The sequence below is a fragment of the Cydia splendana genome, chromosome 1 (genome assembly GCF_910591565.1).
Source record: "Cydia splendana chromosome 1, ilCydSple1.2, whole genome shotgun sequence".
Taxonomy (NCBI): domain Eukaryota; kingdom Metazoa; phylum Arthropoda; class Insecta; order Lepidoptera; family Tortricidae; genus Cydia; species Cydia splendana.
Window position 1 is genome coordinate 13,037,849 of NC_085960.1, and position 14,988 is coordinate 13,052,836.

Here is a 14,988-nt window from a genome sequence, read left to right on the forward strand (position 1 = left end):
TCAAACCTGAAGTTCTAGATATTGAACTAGAATTAATTCAATCGAATACTAAGCAGCAGATAAATGTCACTTTCGCTCAAAGCGTTAAGCAGATAAGATATAACCGGAAAAATATTGGCACAGATTTAACGTGATTAATAAAGACAATGCTACCGAATCAGATAACAGCAATCCTAAGAGGCACACTTGAAGAACTGAGACAAACGACCGGAGAAAGTTCGTATTGTATGCAAAAACATTGATACAAATTTCGAATTAATATTATGTAGATTAAATTGTGGATTTCTTCGAACGAAGGCAGATTTCTATTTAACCCGAGTGTGATTTATAGAATAATTAAATAAATGTAATCAGTCATTTTAACCAGTAATCTTGATGAAAATAAATGTTCAGTAAAACTGTTAAAAACAATAGCAGAATTAGTTACTTGTGTATAAACCATGTGTGATTCTTTTAGGGTAGTAATTATCCGAAGCGTGACTATCGGAACTCAGCCTCGCTTATTGAAATAAGGGTATCGGGTAATAAAACAGCATTTTGATACTTTTGTATATGCGGATCTTCGCAATGAAACAGGAAATCATTAAATATCTCTTCTTAAAATAATAACAGTGCTCAACTGACCCACTATTCGGAATCGGTCCATTAAGAAATAAATCAATAAGCCTTCAATATCGCCAACCTGCAATTATTTAAAGGAAAAGGCATCTATATCAGTTCTGATGAAGGAAAAATTGTTACTGACACACCCTCATGCCTCCGTGTAAAATACATCTCGTGGGTTGCTATTGAAATTTTAACTTTACGCAAAAGTATTGGAAGTCCACATGTCTGTTGTTTCCCGATACGTTAATATTTTGCATTGATTGGAGTATATCAAAAGCAAAAGACTTCATCTACAAGGCCTGAAATTAGCATTTAATTGTATGTGGATGTGAAATATTATATTATCGTGGAGAAAGTGACATTTGGTGTTTATTGAAACTCTGACCCACATCGGAAAGACGTGAAGACGCAATAATGATAATATATCAGACGACGGCCACACAATGTTATTAATGACCTTCCAACAGATCTGATATAAGATGAGGAGATGGAAACCAGATGCAATATCTTAAACAAATTTTCTAAAAATAACCAATCATTCACCAGTCTTTGTTGTCTTAAAGAGTAAATATGTAGAAAGCATCAAATACTTTATACTATAGGTACATTCAATAATTTAAAAAGTTTATTATGATATTGATAAACTTAGATTTTTTCTACATTTTTATTAATAAATTCAATAGATTTTTTTTTTACTTTTAACAATGCTATGTTTTATAACTCTTTAGCTTCGGCCCATTCGACTACATACCTAATGTTAATTCAACATATGTGTAGTGTAGTTACAGTATTGTTATCTCTGTCAAATGTAATGATTGCGACTAAGAAATTTAACTAGCAAGTGAAAATTTACAGAAGCTGGTTAAACGCGAATCTACAAGTAGAAGTCGCCACACTACTCTTATCATTTTACCATCTTTAAACTTGACATGAAATGTATATCTAAATGGAGATAAAACGCAAATAACTTGGTCTTAGCTGTACAATATGACCACTTAGATAAAAGCGACATAACAGATCGACAGTTACCTTTATGGTTTCCATTACGCTTTTGCTTGACTTTGAATTTTAAATCTCATTTGTATGGAGGCACTGTCTACTTTGTGTCTTGGGGATGTTGCTTGAGATGTTCTGATACTGTCAGATTGAATCAAGTGTAATTATAAATGTGTGCTCGACTGCTCCGAGTCTCGTGTGGCATGATAAGAAATCACAGGCGACTTTCTGGTCGAGCGAGCAAGGTCGTGAGCTGGACGCAAAAACTTGTTTCCATGATTGTGGTTTCGATCCCATTTCACAAATATGTCAATCGATTCATGTTAATAAACGGCGAATGTTACAATATGATGGTATTGCAATACCAACTTAGCTGACTAAAGCAATATTTATCGATGTAAAAATGTTCACGTTTCCAATTCCTTTGAATTTGAATTAGGTAAGTATATACAGTGTCAAAAATCACAGCTTATGCATAGCTTAGTTATGGGACTTATGTGCATTTATAGAGAACACTGTAGTGTACGTATAATTTGCAGGTTTCTTCATAAAATATCCTTCATGTTGTTTTTTTTAGCACGACTGTTTGTTTTCAAAATTGACAAATATGTCACGTAATCAAGGCGCTGTACGTCTTGCTGACATAATGATAATATAATATTTCCCCCAATCCATACTGAAGAAAAGAAAGTACAAAAAATTATCCCACTTGAAAGGAAGTATTTAAATTACTTAAATCAAGGATCAAAGTCAGCATAAATCTTAGCAATACCTTCTCACTTCCCGCCTTGAACATTTCGAATGAGTAACACCGCAAATAAATTATTTACACGTAATTTTTTCTTATTTTTTGAATTTATATCTTTAAATCTGTCAATCTGTCAGCCTTCGGTGTTTATTCGCGGGAGTCCGTTCACTTCAGGCTACTTGGTTCCGCCGTGGACAATAAATGCCTTAATGACAGTACAAATAACTGTATTCACCTTGGTTAAATTACTTCTCTCGTTTACTTTGCACCACTATTTATATCATGTCACGATGTTGTTCGAGATTTTTCGCTTTCAAGTTGGTCGCGTTTATATCGCGTCGCATATAGTCTGTATTGTATTACATATATTTTCCTTTGTTACATGCGCATTTTATGGATATTTTAAATATTTTTCCATGATGATACGATGATAGACGAATAAACATGTTTTTGTACGGGAGAGACCTGTGGAATGGTCCCATAGTGGACAACGATGCAGTGACAACATCTATAACAAGACATTGGCTGTTACTGATTAAGTAAAAATCTATAAGTAGGTACAGGCAAGGGAATTCCCATAGGTAATACCATTCGAGAGAAGGTAAGTAGTTAGAATATGTAGACAACACACAGCCTTGCCATAAAAGCAAAAATAGTACATTATTGTCGAGGCTCGGAAGTAGCTACTTGCAGGCTGAGGATTCGTTTTAAACGGACGACCTTGGGAGTCCGTTTAATTGAATCCGAAGCCAGCAAGTAGCCTCCCAGCCGAGTCATATATAGTGCTTTTCTCAAAAATGGTGCAAGAAATATAAATATCATAGAAATATTTTACAAAAGCAACTTTCTTACGTATATATTTTCACAGAAAAAAGTAGAAACAATTGAAAAAATTAGCTTTGCCGCCTTTTTATTTTTTTAATAAAAAAATAGAAGTGTATTTTTCTGCCGAAAATACGCCAACCTATTTGAGACAGCTAAATAGTCGCGGTACTAATCATCTGTTTGGCTGTTTAATGGGCCTGTGCCTTCATTTGATATGGCCATTTCAACTTTTAAAAAGTTTGGAACTCGACAAATAATGGAATTTGTATGCAACATTGCAGTCCCAAAATCGAGACTGCAATGTTTTTAACTTTTTAATTTTTGACTGACCATAAACTACGCGCTTCGCAACCTATTTTTTAAACGGCAAAGTCGACTTTGCCGTCCATTTTTGAGAAAAAATATATACTTACACTAGGTACTTTTATGGACCATATTTGATTGCCTCCGAAGTCGTCCTACAGAGTTACGTCTAACATAAGTACTTTCTTACCTATTTAATGCCTGATTTTAATATTGAGTTAGACATACAATATACTTAAATAGATATAGGGATTTTCTGCGATATATAGGTACTTAAGCACATACTTACCAAAATCAACAAAACGGTACCTACATAAATACAATTAATTTGCAACCACAATGACATCAACGTTAGTGACGAAATCTATATCGCTAAAACGGTCTTATGTTTCGTAAATTCCGATTCGCGTAAGCCATTTCTCGGAATTAGCCATATTGCGAATCCGCAATTATGGAATAACCGAAGAAACGAAACATGTGTTAATACCTATGCTTTTCCTTGTGCAACTAAAAATTGAAGCATTAAGCATTGAAGGAGCTCCGGAAGGAGCTTAGTTTTCTATGGAAAGCACCACGTGATCGCCGCCGATCAGCCGTCATAGAAAATGACATGTCGGACGCCCCGGCCCTCGCACGGCCCGGTCTAGCGTGATTCATCCTTTAGCGAGTTGTCCTGTAACTTGACCAAAAAATATCGATAATAACCAAGTAAGGATTCAACATCTTACATACTTATACGAGGACGAAATACCTGACAGAAACTAGTAAAGTCAGCAGCAAAACCAGCTAATAAAGCGGGAATTCAAGACGATCTTTCCACACGCTCTTATAGTAAGAGCGTATGGAAAGTCAATATATTAGTCCTATTGAGACCTCTTCCGATCTCCGACCAGAACCATACTACGTAATTTTCTGACTACATCTTGTATTGACTCAATCCACAGACCCGTATTGCCATGTGCCAGCTACAAGCTTTTATTTTATTTGGGAACTCCAACTACAGGAACTACTTGTTCAGACTCCTTGATGGAAAGGTCAACGTCCTATAAAAGCCGAGTCATCACCTTGAACTCAGTCAAGATGAATCAGATACGATCAACATGCCCAGGTGTCCAACTACTTAGTGATTATAAAAAAATAATTATAACATTGAACCGAAATAGGCCGAATAATATGGATGTAAGTAGGTAGGATCTACCTACCTACACCTAACATCCGAAAGTACCATCGGGACCTAGATAGGTAGGAAGCATTTATGAGATGTATTTATTGATATTTTGTGTAGACGGTAGGTACCTACACTAGGTAGATGTCTCTTCAACACAAGAATCTTAGATAGGTATAGGTAATCGGGTACTAGCTAGCGTAATGTAACCAAACCAAAGCAAATCTAAGCAAGTTCTAAGTTATCAATTAATTAAATAACTAAGCATATCTCCAATACGTACCAGGCTACGTACAATTTATCCCAGCCAGTATCAGCTTGCGGATAGCTATATCCACTGTAATTAGATATTTATGTAACAGTGAAATTATAAGCCATTGCATGCCAATGACTGTTTCATTCAAGCAGACCATGTAGGTATTCCCATCGCTCACAACGCGAATTATTGAAAGGGGCCAACCAGTGTATCTTTGGTCTTTGGACTTTTCTTTCATTGTCGATTTTTTTTTCGTCCGAATAGATAAAGTTCCCATTTTATAGAATATAAGCGCAATTTCACCGTACGTCGGTAAAAAATCTTCTCCCGAGTTACAAAACTTCAAACTTCAACATTTATTCAGAAAATAGGCCACAAACGCACTTTTACACGTCAGAATTGAATTTACATACAAGCAAAAATAATAATAAAACATCAACAATTATGAAAACGTATTATTTTCGTAAAACAACGGAAAATTTGGTACGTAAAAGATATCGGCAGATGCCGTATCTTACGGTATCTGCCGATATATTATCGCTCCGTCTGTGATGGGCTTTAAGGGTTCCTAGTTGACTACGGAACCCTAAAAACGAGTATGATTCTCTCTGCCTATGCTTCCCAGTGACAAACAATTCATGCGAGCCTAGTTGTATTGATAAGTCGTTTGCTCGCCTACGCTAGGTAAATTATGAGAATAACATCACTGATTACCAATCTGGTTTACTGGTAGGTAAACTAGGTATCTACTCGAAGAAAATATTGTCCTCCCATCTTCTTTAAAGCCAGGCCTTGCGATTAAGTAAGACCTATCGGAAACCACTTAACACTTATTGCATTGTTCGATGCATTTGCAAACAATCAAACAAAACAATGCTTTTAGGTGAATGCCTTTGAAATGCAATAAACACCTGCTAGTGATTGGCTAGATGGTGTAGGTAGAGGTACCTACTGGCCAGGGTCGCTGAATTACCAGGTATTATAGGCCAGCACAGCAGGTAGCAAGAAATCGGACACTTCTGAGAATAGGTAGGTCTTATTCGCGTTATAATAATTTTCTTTTGTTTAGAAATGGGTTGCAAAGTTTTATTCTGTTCTATAAGCTATAGGTACTTGTATTGTATGAGTGCCTACTGGGCAACCCTTGTTATATACTCGTAGTAAGTAATTTAATTCAGTTGTCACTTCTGGAGTACCTAGGTATAAAGGCTCTAAAGACACTTATCTAGATAAATTACTTAAGCAAGTACTGCTTAAATGCTGTTCCTAAGATGTAAAAGAGACCCAATGGTATATGCTTATCTATCAGGTACGGAATAAGGAGCCTTCTTCCATAGTAGCCATATCTAGCAAGACCAGGACACACATGAGATACTAGGTATCTGCCTTGTCGCGTGCGTAACATTTACATAGTGAATACTAGGCCTACAGGAAGGACTCGTCTAGAATGGCTAGTACCTCTAGTGAGTAGGGGTAAGCGAACTGTCGCATCAAAGAATCCAAGAGCATTAGCCGCCTGTTGTTATGGTAAGCCGGTCTGCGACATGTGCAGAATGGCCTATTCGTGCCTGTCAGTGCAATGAATGAATGGCAACCTATCAGCAGAAGACTGTCATGTTATCTGAGAGTGTCTTATGTGTAACTATACCCCGATTACCTAGATATCTAGATGTGCATGCCTAGCTATGGTGCATGTTTTTGTATTAAACTTACCTGCTCCAAATTACGTTCTAGGTAGGTATAACTATATCACCTATAGCATCATACTTCTATGAGATGCGTTTCGAGTTTCAGGTAAGATGTAGGGACCACTTTAGCCCTTGTCTATTTTCAAATTAAGTACATCTTTACAAGGCAATACCGCATTTTAAAACCTGACAGCTTAAGCTGAGAAAAACAAATGTATCCAATGGAATGGCGATGGGGCTAACCATTAGTACTGTTAGTTAAAACTTGGCCTTCTCTTGCCTTACGATGCTTTTGTACTAACCAAGCCACCGTTAGAGACGCGTTCTCGTCAACCATCTGACCATGTCGGACACTATTGATAGGAGAAAGTATTTGCATACTCAGCTCAACGCAATCAAAACTCAATTTAGACGCAGCAATCGTTTTCAAAACCGACTACCGGTTTTGTAGCGTAATAAGTTTTAGACGGTTCTAACCTAAAATTGCACTCATTTGATCGTTAGCTGCACAGTATTCTTAATTTAATTAAAGTTTTAGTTTACTTACGCGTCTAGTTTTCCGTATTTTAACACACACAAGCACTGTTTGGTCACAGGTCACGTTCACACAGAGTTCGAGCAAACACCCGGCGACCGGCGTGGCGAGCCGCGGCTAACTGAGTGAGCCTACGTTACGGCCGGCAATCTCCCACTCACTACGCGTTCGGATTCCTGTAGAGAAGATTTTGTTTTAGATTTTAATTATTTTAATTGCAATGAAATCCTCTTACAATTTCTATCTCTTTTTTTCTAGATCTACAGTTTTTCTAGTTTAGATGTTATGATGGGGTTATGTTCGTAGTACGTAGGTATATTCCGTGTAATTTCTTCGTGTAGGTAGAGGGAGGGCTCCATAAACTATGCAACAAATCTCGTATGATTTTGTGATACCCACAATGCGTTATTTGCTCTATCGACAATTTGCTGCACGTAAAAACGCATGTGACTTGTAGCAGTTGTAGTCGAGGATCATATATAGAGCCCTTAAAAGCTGGAATCTATGGTATTTTTAAACGAAAACGTGAAATAATTTCGACTGAATGACCAATGCAGAAAATTAATTAATTACAACAAAAATAGACTAAAACTGTCCAACTCGCCCGAGCTTGTATTCTGCGCTACTTCTTGATAGTCAATTTGTTTATAAATGACTTCTATAGTTTATTCAATGTTTTTGAGTGTGTAACAGTATACAGATCCCTTTATTCCTTTTTACGCTAATGTTATAATTCGATTTTTGTTAACGTTATCGATTATTGACCGAAGCGAAGCGAAGGTCTACGTTTTGACTCGGGCATTTTGCTTTCGTATGTCCGGATGTTCTCCTCTACAGGTCGCAATTCTTAACCGATTCTCGTGAAATTTTGTGACCGAATTTTATGACTAAATAAAATTTTTTTGTCAATCCGGTTTTTGGAAATTTTTAAAAATGGCGGAGTCGTGATGCCTGGCGCCTAACCAAATAGTGGTATCGGTACCATACGAGTGTTTTCTTTTTGTGATATGTTTATAGATTAAATGGCCAAAAATTCAGAAAATTTATTTCGCTGGTTTCGGAGGTATTGAAATATTTAATTTTAACTAATTTTAATTTGAGAAGGAGTAGCTAAATTTCGTCAACCCATCTAAGAACTATTTGGCTCAGTTTGTAAACGTTCGCTTTTTCTGTTTGCACAGAGGGTCTGGGTTCGATCCCCAGTAATTGTATGCTGGGATATTTATATCTTTTTGTATTTTTTTACACATAAATTTCGTATTGTTTTTTTTTAATTTACTATATTTAAAGCTCTTAGCACCATGTTATTTAAAGCTCTGCTCGCGAGGTCTACAGCTCACAGAGCCACTAGTTTAAAATTGTTTTGCTATGAGTTAAGTTAGCATATTATTTGCAAACGCATTGTTTCCTACAGCTTATCATAACGACAACGATTATTGACCGAAGCGTAGCGAAGGTCTACGTTTTGACTCGCGCATTTTGCTTTTGTATGTCCGGATGTTCTCCTCTACAGGTCACAATTCTTAACCGATTCTCGTGTAATTTTGTAACCGAATTCTGTGACTAGATATTTTTTTTTTGTCGAGCCGGTTTTTGGAAATTTTTCAAAATAGAAAAGTTGTGGTAGCTCGCGCCTAAACAAATAGTCGTATCGGTATCATACGAGTGTTTTCTTTTTGAGATATGTTTAGAGATTAAATGGCCAAAAATTCAGAAAATTTATTTCGCTGGTTTCGGAGGTATTGAGATATTTAATTTTAACTAATTTTAATTTGAGAATGAGTAGCTAAATTTCGTCAGCTTATCTAAGAACTATTTGGCTCAGTTTGTAAACGTTCGCTTTTTTTGTTTGCACAAAGAGTCTGGGTTCGATCCCCAGTATTTGTATGCTGGGATTTAACTTTTTTTATTTTTTTACACTTTAATTTCGTATTGTTTTTTTTTTAATTTACTATATTTAAAGCTCTTAGCACCATGTAATTTAAAGCTCTGCTCGCGAGATCTACAGCTCACAGAGCCACTAGTAATTCCAACAAGTTTCCATTTATTCATTTAATTCGCAATAAAACAAGTACTAGCACCTAGACCTAGGCATTTATAAAAAAAGAATGCCACTTGCACACCACTTGCATTACTCGTGTATAGAGAGTATCCGAACGCCAACGACTTCTCGCTTGCACCGCACGACTGCACTCCATCTCGCGCTATCTTTCTATACAAATTAACTACATTCTCTTTAAAATTACTAATATATGTATTGAAAAATATGTGTCAGTTAATCTGGTTTACTTGATTTTATGAAGGTATATTGAAATTATATAGGTATAGGTAGGTACCTAATTTTATACGAAAAAGAAACTGGGAATCCCCGAAGTTTTTTACCTGTGATTAAGTACCTACAACGCCATCTATGACTGCGTCGAATTACTAGGAATTCAATTATGTATCGTTATTAATTAAGTATGTCATTAAGTTATGGATTTTATTTTATTTTTATTTTGCATGCACCAGTGTCGGAACGGAAGTGTCTCAAAAATGGGTTATAATATATAGCTGGTCAAGCAAATCTTGGCAGTAAAAAAAGGCGCGAAATTCAAATTTTCTATGGGACGATATCCCTTCGCGCCTACATTTTTCAAATTTGCCGCCTTTTTCTACTGACAAGATCTACTTGACCAGCTATAGCCGATAAATTATAAGGTACCGATTAATTGATTTATAAGGAGACATGTTATTTGCTCTTGACGTTATTTATTTTAGCCAATGATTTTTCCCATAAGGGTGGTATTCCACCTGTCCAATTCCTTTGTCCAATGTAAGGGCGTTTCACTCTCTCATTAAAGCAAAATGTGAGACGCAATACGCAATACACATTGGACAAAGAAATTGAATAGGTGGAATACCACCCTAAGTTAATTAATATTTAGTAATAAAGTTTCTATTAAAAAGGTATAGTATTTATAGTTCGTTTTTTAGCATTAGAAAGAAGGTAAGCAAATCTTGACATGTCTTTTAGTAGAAAGACGCTTTTTAAAAATCAGTAACTATTACTTATGAAAGCAGAAGAATATAAATGATCATATTAGATTCATAATTGTTACATATTTGCCGTGACTTATTTTTGAAACGTGTATTTCAATTAAAATACACATCAAGATTGTTTACCTTTTTTCTAATGCTAAAAAAAACGAACTATAGTTAAGTACTATCCCATTTTTACTAGATGGCGTTGGATCCTGCTTACGAGAAGCCGAGAAGATAGGTTTGTACCTTTTTAAGGTTCCGTACCAAAAAGGTACAAAGGGAACCCTTATGGTGCGACTCTGTCCGTCCGTCCGTCTGTCACATTGCTAAATATCTGGAGAACTACTGAAGATTTGTTTTTTTTTTAATTGAAGCCATCAAGCTACGTGATTCTGTTATGACGTCGATATTTATGAATAAGTATATTTTAATATGATATTAATACCAAAAGTCTCTAATTTGTCCGAGATTTATGTAAACAGGTTTAACGCGACTTTATGGTAATCGCGGATCACCTTGCGAAGAGAACGGATCCAATTTGCCGATTCAATATAATTTGCTGCTATACTGATTTGATGAAATCGTATAGTATAATAATTTATAATGAATGATTGATCTATCCTCCTGAGACCCAGAAGCAATTGTTTTGTTTTTGAAATTGGAACCCTTAGTTACTTACACAATTAAAGTTCAAAATAGATTTTGGAATATGTACAAATAATTGTACGCAGGGACTTAGGAGGCTATTTTAAGATGATGAAAATAAAGTGGTGCTTTTCCGTACATTTTCTTATAGCATTACACCTTGGCCGCTCCGATATGTCTGAAGGCGACTGTACATAGAGACAAGGGATATGGTTAACGTGCCGTCGCACGTTACGTTGAAACTTAACATATTTCTCAGACACAACATAAACCAATCTCATAACTTACGAGATTGGTTTATGTTGTGTCTGAGAAATATGTTGAGTTTCAACGTAACGTGCGACGGCACGTTAACCATGATAACTTACCTACATATGGACGTGACAGGTACACGTTCACAATTTAAACCTTATTTGTTCGCAACAAGGCCTAGAATAGGTTAGCAAGTAGATTATAATGCCTTCCTTAGCGAGCTGCATACGGTAAGGTAAGTGATTGCATACGCTCGCTTGACCTTGCCAGACTTATTTAAGTATGTTTTTGCATTCAAGTACAATCTACCCAGAAAAAATCTCTTGAGTTTGGTGCAATACCGGTTGTTATAGAAACAATATCTAGGAGACTGAGCTTTGCTCGGAAAACATAAAAACTCAAAAATGCGCGTTTTCTCAGAGGTAAGACCTCTAGGAAAACGCGATCGATTTTTCGGCCCCGAAAACCCCCATATACCAAATTTCATCGAAATCGTTAGAGCCGTTTCCGAGATCCCCGAAATATAGGTATACATAAATTAATAATAAGAATTGCTTGTTTAACGGTACAGTCACCTGCAATAATATGTTACTCTTCGAAGGCCGCAAAAATATGTGACACGCTCTTGTGGCTCTACAAATAAGATCGTGTCAGATATTTTTGCGGCCTTCGAAGAGTAACATATTATTGCAGGTGACTGTACCTATTAGACATAGGTTCAGTCAACATCAATAGTAGATATAGCGAGCCTATGAAATAACGCGCCAATAGTATCTGACTGGGACTGGAATACTTTTCCAAATAGAGATTTATCTCACCCCATCTCTCATATTTGTTTATTTTGTCGCTCCTGACTTTGCCATATAAGGAGAGCCAACCCCAAGTAAATGGGATAAGGCTAGGAAGAAGAAGAAGAAGATTTATCTCATGTATATCTCTACAGTTCGCGTTCAAAAGTATCTGTCACGGTACCGTAAACTGGGTTTACTTTGATTCGTGGGGTAACCTTGATCATCGATGTTTGAGGAATAGGTAGTTGATTTTTGAACGCGTATACGCTTAAGAATTTTATGATGTGGTTGGCGACCTTAACAGAAATACATGATAAAAGTGGCCAGAAACCAACTCCTTATGGTTCAAAAATTGACGATCAAAGTTACCCCAGGAATCAAAGTAACCCAGTTTACGGTATTGAAGGTGGTCTGTGGTCACAGTCTATTAAAATTGTTCTACATATAGAAACATACCTATCTCTTCTTGTGTGACCTATTAGAGATCCACTACTTTGATGCTGACTGTACCTGCTATTTGAAAATATTGGTAGATATAAATATGTATAAATATCGAACCGCTTAGTAACTTCTGCTGCTGACTATGTGTATAGACTGTATAGGCAGGCATACACGCTGTCTTAAAACTAATCAGTTCGATTAGTGTCTAGTATTGTATACATATTGTATGTATATCATAGGGTAGTACATAAAACGTTAAGGTACCTACACATAAATAATTCGACTTCAACATTATAGCGTAGGGACAGTATTGTAAACATTAACTAAACCTGTTTAAAGCGTAAATGTTTTTATTGTAGTGTGACTGCTCTGCTTTTACCCGATAGACCAGAAAAACTCGTATAATTACGTAATTCCCGTGGCAAGTGGCAAAGGACCTTTTAGAAACTTCACTTATGGAATGTTAGAAATACCTAACTAAAGCGTGTTCGGCTAATTATGTCGTGGGAGAAAAATCTAACGTTATTGCTTCGACTAAATAGGTAAAATATGTGAGTGTAGGATCGGTTACATATCAATAAGAAAACAAAATAAGTAAGTGTCCTCAATCAATACCTAGTAGAGTTTATAGGTATTAAACAGTATCTAAGTAAAAAGGGTATATTCCGTATATTATGGAGTATATTTATCATCCTAAATAAATGTTCTTCAGAGTTCTCGATTTAAGTATTAAGTAACTTATATTAATCTTACTGAGTTTTTCGAACACTAGCGATTTCTTTTGGTTGTTCCCATAGGAAAAATTGTCATTTGACCATCTTTATCATTTGTCGTCATTCGTAATTTGACGATTCCGGTGGCATGAAGGATTAAAACTACAAGTAGAGAGTAGACCATAATTATTGCTAAAACAATTACTTTATTTCTTTAGGATTTAATTCCGGGTATTTCGGAAATTGGGTAGGTACTTAATGCCAAAAATCTTTTAATAATCACTCATATTCCGTTGTAGGCTAATAAGAGTCCATTTTCGGAATTCTCTCCCACTTCTTTAGTGTTTTTCCTTTCGGAATCACCCGAATACACCTTACATGTTAAATTTAAAAAAATAAATACCTATCGAAAACCATCTCTTTACTCCTTCCTCAAATTATAGGCGTGGGTTATTTTCCAATGCATCATGTTGATCTTTGCTCTTTCGAGAAATATCAGCAGGAAACCTTGGCGTCTGCGGGGAGGAATGCAGTCCAGCTGGTTGACCTATCGATTACTGAATTATGTAACGATTTAATAGCAAATCAGCAGGTTATTTTGACCTGAATTGGTATATTTAGATTATGTAAATTATTTGTTTTGCTTACTAACTGTTTGAGTGGATATTGTAACGGTATGTGAATTATTTGGGAATGAAGGGATGAAAACGACTTAGTCCTATAATACCTAGGCTTATCAGCTTGTTTTTTTGTATATTGGATAAAGGAATGCATTTGACCACAGTCTCAGCTAATTGCATGCTTTTTACCTAAGAGATGTCTAGATATTCACTCTCGATGTGATATCCATGTAGGTAATACTTATTTGTGTTACAAATCGTATCAATAACGGGCTTCAGGCAAATATGCTTTTGGTACGCTAATACACACAGGTAATTCGAAACGTAGGTATATCTATTGAAGGCTCCTACATATTTTACCTGGGAACATGAAATCAATGCGATTTTACAAAGTTAATATCAAATCGTAAAAACTTGTAATAACGAAGTTGTTTCTGGAGCAAACTCAACCAATTTCCAATTCTCTTGAAGAGGCAAAACGGATATTCATTCATAATGAAACTCTACCTACTCTATCAGTTTATGACTTCCTTGCATGTATCAGATGCACCAGATTAATTGAAACTGCATAATTACATAGCAATTTTCCTGACTTAGCGCAGTTATATTCTTAATTTACTTTTCTCGGACTTATATGAACGTCTCCGCTTCCTGGATTTAATTTGTTATACGTTTGTGTTAAAGTTAACGACCAAGACCACCACTTCGAGACCAAGTTGTAAGAGAATGATGCTTAAATAAGGCGCATGCACAGTATGCATCCATGAGATGTTCGTTTTTGAACGCGTAAGGCATGTGATTCGATTCAGCCGGATAGGTAACAAAAATTCACAAATGTACACAAACAAACCACAAGACAATTATGTGTGTATGTTAGTCTGTCTGTATATATGTTACACACGTATGTATGTTAGCCTGACAATTGGGAGTCAAAAATGTTGTTGCCCATAATTGTTTGGATAATATATACAATAATTAGGGAGTTAGGTAAGTATAGTAAGTAGTAGGCAGTCAGATGTTGAGATCGATCCTTATATAAAGACCTTTATGTAATATTTTTGCTGACCGTTTTCCATTGCAAAGTCATTAATTACACTGCATTTTTATTTGACTACGAATCATGCGCGCATACGTTTCGTATGTCAACACGTATATTCTATATTTAGAGCAAAGAGTACTAAACCGCGTTCCTGAGAGTCTGATGAATATAGATCTATTTGAGTGCATCCAGAAATACCTACACAGCAAATTGCGGGTCATTCCGGTGATTTACTGCCCTGTTTACTGCTGCCCGCATCGGCGCAAAGGTACCTATCTTTTATAGGGCCAGCTCCTACGACTTAATGTGGGTGCATTAACAACCACACCATTTAGCCTTTA